Source organism: Micromys minutus (genome assembly GCF_963924665.1).
Source record: "Micromys minutus genome assembly, chromosome: 6".
Taxonomy (NCBI): Eukaryota; Metazoa; Chordata; class Mammalia; order Rodentia; family Muridae; genus Micromys; species Micromys minutus.
Window position 1 is genome coordinate 4606577 of NC_137975.1, and position 6392 is coordinate 4612968.

At 48.0% G+C, this 6392-nt stretch overlaps 1 pseudogene across 1 annotated transcript; it reads right to left on the minus strand.

Moving 5' to 3' along the window:
* Positions 1 to 2503: 2503 nt before the first annotated feature.
* On the minus strand, positions 2504 to 4168 carry LOC308421685 (E3 ubiquitin-protein ligase RNF19A-like; annotated as a pseudogene). The gene is made up of 2 exons: positions 3282 to 4168; positions 2504 to 3174 (listed from the first exon to the last, which is right to left on the minus strand). The product of its transcript is annotated as an E3 ubiquitin-protein ligase RNF19A-like (transcript).
* Positions 4169 to 6392: the final 2224 nt, after the last annotated feature.

Genomic DNA, 6392 nt, shown 5'->3' on the forward strand with positions numbered 1-6392 from the left:
TCAGTGTTTGCCTTTAATCTTAGGACTCAGGAGGCAGAGGTAGGCAGATTTAAGTTCCAGGCTAGCCTGGTCTACATAGTTTCAGGACAGTCAGGGCTACACTGAGAAGCCAGACCCCCACCCTGTTTTTGTTTAAAGCGCTAGGAAGATGGTTCAGTTGGTACAGCGCTTGCCAGGCAGGCATAGGGATGTGAGGTTTGAATCCCTGATCCAGCTCTGTAGGTAGAGACAGGAGGGTCCCTGGGGCTTGTTGACCTGTTTGCCAGGGCACATTCAGTAATCAGGGTAAAGTCAGACTCTGAAAACCAGGGTAAAAAGAAATGAAGGCTGACACCTGGCTGAGCCACTTACCTCTGTATGCTTGATACATACACACTAAAAACAAGTTGATATATTTCCCCAGTGTCCCCATCCCCCACCCAGCTGGGAAGGGAGCAAGCCAGGTGTGAGCAGAGGAACCTGTGTCCTGAGTGGCCAGCCATCCAGGACAGGTGACTTGAAAAGACAACAGATGGCTGAGTACACCTCACACATAGTAGTCTTCTTGTCCCTTGAATCTGTCATGATGTATTTACTCTTTGGGACAAAGGAGAGGTGAGGGGCAGCCACATGGTCACCACAAAGTTCACAGACCAGAAGCATGGGGCTTGGAGGACAACAAAGGTTGGATATGGCCAGGGCCTTCTAGCTTGGGAACCGAGCTAACCTGAGCTAGCTTGACTTGAGAGATGGTACCTAACTCATCACAGTGGCTCTGCTTCAGATGGTTTCACAGCAAAGCACCTCCCTCTTCCTCCTCCCTTCGCCCCCTCCCCCAGAGGCTCACCCAAATCAACCATGCTCCTGCCCTACTCTTCCAAGTGCTGGGATCACAGATCTGTGTCACCATGTCCTAGAGGGACAGTGGTATTCCTGACATGCGAAGGGTTGATATAAAGGTTCTAACTCAAAAGGCAAATGGTACAGTTCCAGATTGGACACTCCTAGGATATGTGGTGTTGGGAAGGATGGGGAATGTGAAAGACTGTTATGGCATGTCCACAGAAGGTTCAAGACGCTTATTAGAAATTGCCACCTAAGCTAAGAGCTTGGCCCAGTACAGGTGAAGGCCCGACTCCATCCCACTTCCATCTACACCCAAATGAAACCATCCAGTGGGAAGTTAGCTGAGCACTGCAGTGGGAGGCACCATAGCTGAGAGGAATGAAATGTCGTTCCCACCCACACAACACTGTGGTCCTTTCACTTTCTAAAGGATTAGTCGGCCATAAACAGGAGCTCGGCTGTGGCACTTGTATTACACAGAGGACCCCATGGCAACATTGTGCTCAGTAAGAAACCCAAAGCGTGGGGCTTGATAAATGTCTAGGACAGGAAAATGCACAGGTGGCCTCCATTTGGGGGAAGTGAGTACCTGGGAAATGTTGGCCCCATAGGGTATCCTACGGGCATTGAGCAGGTTATCCTTGCCTGTGCTCACAAACCTGTGTCCTGGGGAGGGAAGGGAGTAGAGAGAATGGTAGGGACCCCAGGGTAGGAGCTCAGCAACTCAAGTGTCTGAAAGCTTAGAAATTCACTCCAACTTGACAACCTGAAGCCTACTACTTACTATGCAGTATCAAAAAGCTGAGAGCTGCCAGTCAACATTGTTGGGATTCTGTAAACCCCACCCCTCAGTTACCTGACAACAGCCAGGTATGCTGTGCCCCAGTTACCTGACACTATTAAGGAGGCTACTTGCCCCTCCCCCTCTCTCTTGCTCTCTTACCCTTCCTCTCCCCCACTTGCCCCTCCTCTCCCCATTCCCTTCCCCTCTCTTCACATGCTCATTGCAGGGCCTCTGCTTCTCTACTCCTCTTTCTCTGCTCATACTGCCCTCTTAACTCCCCTCCCCACACCCAGAATAAACTATTCTGTACTAATTCAGTGTGTCATGTGGCTGGTCCCTCAGGGGGAAGAGATTCCCAACATGGGTCCTCCAGAGACATCCCTCTTGCCCCAAAGCCTTGATGCACCTCCATAGAGCATCCCCCCCATCTTTTTCCTAACAAACATGGAGTGTCTGCCATAGTTGTTTTTTATTTTTTTTCCAGACAGTTTCTCTGTGTAGACCTGGTTGTCTTGAAACTCACTCTATAGACCAGGCTAACCTGGAACTCACAGAGATCACCTGCCTCTGCCTCCCAAGTGCTGGACTTAAGGGCATGCAAGTCACCTCACCTGGTCCATCTTTTCTTTTTCCATTAGTATTTACATTTACTTCATGTCTGCTGTTTTCACAGCTGCGAAGCAGGCGTGGCAATCACGACTACAGGAGTTCTCATGCTCTCTAACTTTGAGCAGCTAAATTCAGAAAAATGACTCGAGTGGGAATCCGCTCCAGACGGCATACTGTCACTGAGGGACAGCACCTCAGACTCACCTGAGTTCGTGCTTTGTTGCTCCAACATCTGTGCATCTATGTCCTCTCTGGTCTCATTTGTCTTCACTGTACCCTTTTCCCTCAGTATACCACTTTTTGACTTTTTTCCTCCTGTTCTTTGGACCACTTGGTAGCACTGGATTTACCTTCAGGGAAGCCACCGGAGGAACTGCCCATGTGGCCTCGGGAAGCACTGCTGGTCAGACCCCACACTTCCCTCACCTGTGCTAGGGCTGTGCCTGGCTTCTGCTACTGATATAGCTATGGCTGTGTTAGTCCCACCGACATTTGTCACTTTCATCATCAAACTCAATCCTGACTCCTTTCCCATTGCCTGCTGAAACTCCACAGCCCTCACTTTGGCACAGGGAAATTGGGACAACACCATAGTTAACACAATAGGAACACCAATTCCTACAGTCACTGCAGCTACCACCAGAGACACAATTACAGGCAGCGTCACACCACCTGCTAGGGCCAGACTGAGCTTTGTTTTGAAACACCTTTGCCTTCATAGTGATTATGAATCTTGCGGCCCACATACATAGGAATGCCAATGATTATAGTGGGGTTGGCAGTGCCAGCTATGAGAGTGATCCCTATGGGAACACCAACAAAGGGTCCCAGCTGCCACAGGATTTCCTTCTTTTGGCTCCAGGGTTTCTTCCCCCAAAAAGTACACCCTGAGGGACTTAGATAATGTAAGTTGGAGATTTCTTTCATACACAACCAGCAAAACTCAAAGCCACAGGCAGCACATGCCATGTGATTGCAACTCCCATCATTCATCAGCACATGTCATATGATTGCCACTCCCATCATCAGCACATGTCATGTGACTACAATTCCCATCATTCACCAGCACATGTCATGTGACTGCAACTCCCATCCTTCATCTTTATTATCTAAGCAGCCCATCGTGGCCACAGCTTTATATCATCAGCTGCTGCTCCAGACTCCTGGCTGTAACTAATGGATGAAGTTCTTAAGCATAAACTCTGGGCTCTTTCCTGTTGAGCAGCATCACGGGTCTGGTTTGGATGCCAGATCTGTTTACAGTGGTAGCAAAACTCTGCTGCACAGCCTTCTCACCAAGTTAATTTTGGACAGCTGGCACATGCAAATGCTTTCACAGTGTATCCACAGTCTGGATCTGCAACAAGCCACCATCGATGCATAAATTCTTCGTATTTTTCCATTAAGACGCCATCACTTAATATCAAGTGAATGTCATGGGGATTAAATTGCTCAGTGCATTCTAGACAACTATTATTAACTCTACTTTCAGAGATTTCAATCCTTAGGTATTGTAAGCAATCCACACTAGGTCTGTGGTAACATGTCATTATATCAGGAAATCTGTCTTTTGAATGCCGAAAAAGGACATTTTATAAAGTCTCCAATTGCTGATGGAAGTTATTCCATTTTCAGGAGATGTATGTGCAGAGAAAATAGAGTTCTTATCAGCACACATTTCAGAATGTATGCTTTCAATACTTGCAGTTCCATCCACCCTACCATTGAGCTCTCTTGATTTACATTTGTTGTCCTTTTCCTCCGAAAGAGAGAATCTATTGAAATTCTTCTCTTTTTGGGTGCCTTTTTGACAGAAGGCAAGCTCACAGATGAAGCAGAAGACTGAAGATCTCTATCTGAACCCATTTGCTGATGTAAACTCATGTCTAAGATGCTCATCAGAACTGAGTCGGAGTCAACATTCATACACAGCCCTTCATTATACTTAAAAATAAAACATTTCTTGTTCTTGTTCAGACTAAGTCATGATGTAAAAAAGATCCCATTGGCTTCTTCAGAGATTCTTGGAAAAGTTCATGAGAAGACTGTTGTCACAAATGTCCTCTGCTCCTCAGGACTGCGGAGGCAACCCTTCAGCAGAACCTTCTCAGCTAGGGCGAGAGCTGCTGGTAGAAAGGTTGGCCACTTCCCGAACTCCCCTCAGTGACTCCGGCCAGACCATCGCCTTCCTTCCTTCCTTTCTTCCTTCCTTCCTTCCTTCCTTTCTTTCTTTCTTTCTTTCTTTCTTTCTTTCTTTCTTTCTTTCTCTCTTTCTCTCTTTCTTTCTCTCTTTCTCTCTTTCTTTCTCTTTCTCTCTTTCTCTCTCTCCCTTCCTCCCTCCCTCTCTCTTTCTTTTGAGACTTTAGTGTGACTGGGCATTTATCTAAACTGGCTTTGATCTCAATAAGCAGCTGGGTAGACAGGCTTGAGTAATTTGTTGTTTAATTCGAGCTTTTGGGTGCCCGATCCTCCCTCTCTCTACTGCCCCGAGGGGTCTTTCCGGCTTGGACCACAGAAAGCGAACCTGAGTGATAACACACAGCTCTCGTGCAAGCAGAGCTGGTACTTCTCAGGCTTACATACATGTAGGAGGTCCAAGTGGCTGCTCTCCATCCCCACAGCCAGCCAGTCCTGATTGGTTCAATGAGAAAATCTAGGGCAAGAAAGACAGTGCTGAGACCCTGGGCCACTCATGATGCTGGAGGAAGACCCAGGGTTGCCCCAAATGGGGACAAGAAGGTGACCAGTGACAGGTGTCACACCTTAGCACTCATCAGAGGAACACAGAATCTTGGAATTCTGGGTAGAGGGAACTAGCTAGCTATACAGGTGGCTCAAGGCCCAGGGCTGAGCCTAGGCTTGGTGTCCTGCTTCTGATTGGTGGAGAGTCAAGAGGATTAGGGGTAGAAGTTTCAGAGTCATTGTACTGGCTGGTTTTGTGTCAACTTGACACAAGCTGGAGTTATCACAGAGAAAGGAACCTCCGTTGAGGAAATGCCTCCATGAGATCCAGCTGGAAGGCATTTTTTCAACTAGTGATCGAGGGGGGAGGGCCCAGCCCATTGTGGGTGGTGCCATCCCTGGGCAGATAGACCTGGGTATTATAAGAAAGCAAGCTGAGCAAACCAGGGGGAGCAAGCCAGTAAGTAACATCCCTCCATGGCCTCTGCATCAGTTCCTGCTTCCTGACCTGCTTGGGTTCCTGACTTCCTTTGGTGATGAACAGCAATGTAGAAGTGTAAGCTGAATAAACCCTTCCCTCCCCAACTTGCTTCTTGGTCATGATGTTTTGTCTAGAAATAGACCCTTTGACTAAGATAGTCACTTTTAGTTTGCTGGTATTTTTTTAAATCTATTTTTATTTTCATTTATTTATGGGGGGAGGGGCTGAGACAGTCTGACTATGCAGCTCTGACCACCCTGGAACTCACAGAGATCCACCTTCTCTGCCTCCCAGTGCTGGAATTAAAGACATGTTCCAGGCTGGAGAGATGGCTCAGGAGTTAAGAGCACTGACTGCTCTTCCATAGGTCCTGAGTCCAATTCCCAGCAACCACCTGGTGGCTCATGACCATCTGTAATGGGATCCAATGTCTTCTGGTGTGTCTGAAGATAACTACAATGTACTCATGAAATATGTAATTTTTAAAAAAGACGTGTTAATACATCCATCTTCCTTGCTTGTTTGAGGCAGAGTCTCTCTCACTGAACCTGGAGCTCACTTACTCAACTAATCTGGCCCTCCAGCTCTCTGCATGCCCAGGGGTATAGGTGGGATTTTTATATCTAACTATGTCTGGCTTTTTATGTGGATTCTAGGGATTTGAACTCATGCCATCAAGGCAAATACTTTACCTACTAAGCCGTCTCTACAGACCCCATGTACTATCTGGTTTCAGGCTGGGTAGGGTCAGCCCCAGGGAGGCCGAGGATTGTAGGCGCACCTCGGAACTAAAGGCATACTGCTGAAGCTGGCGGCCCTTGCACAGGTCCCAGCAACGCCCAGTCCACAGCAGGGTCCCATGGTCTGGTATGTCGATGCGGCTGGCCCTGTCTGTGTGGCCCTGGACCTATCTGTGGGGGAAAGAGCAGGGGTCTGTGTAGGGCAATTGGCGGTCAGTGAAGGATGCCCTGGTTCTCGGTCGAGGTAAGTGAAGCCCTGGAGGACCCTAAG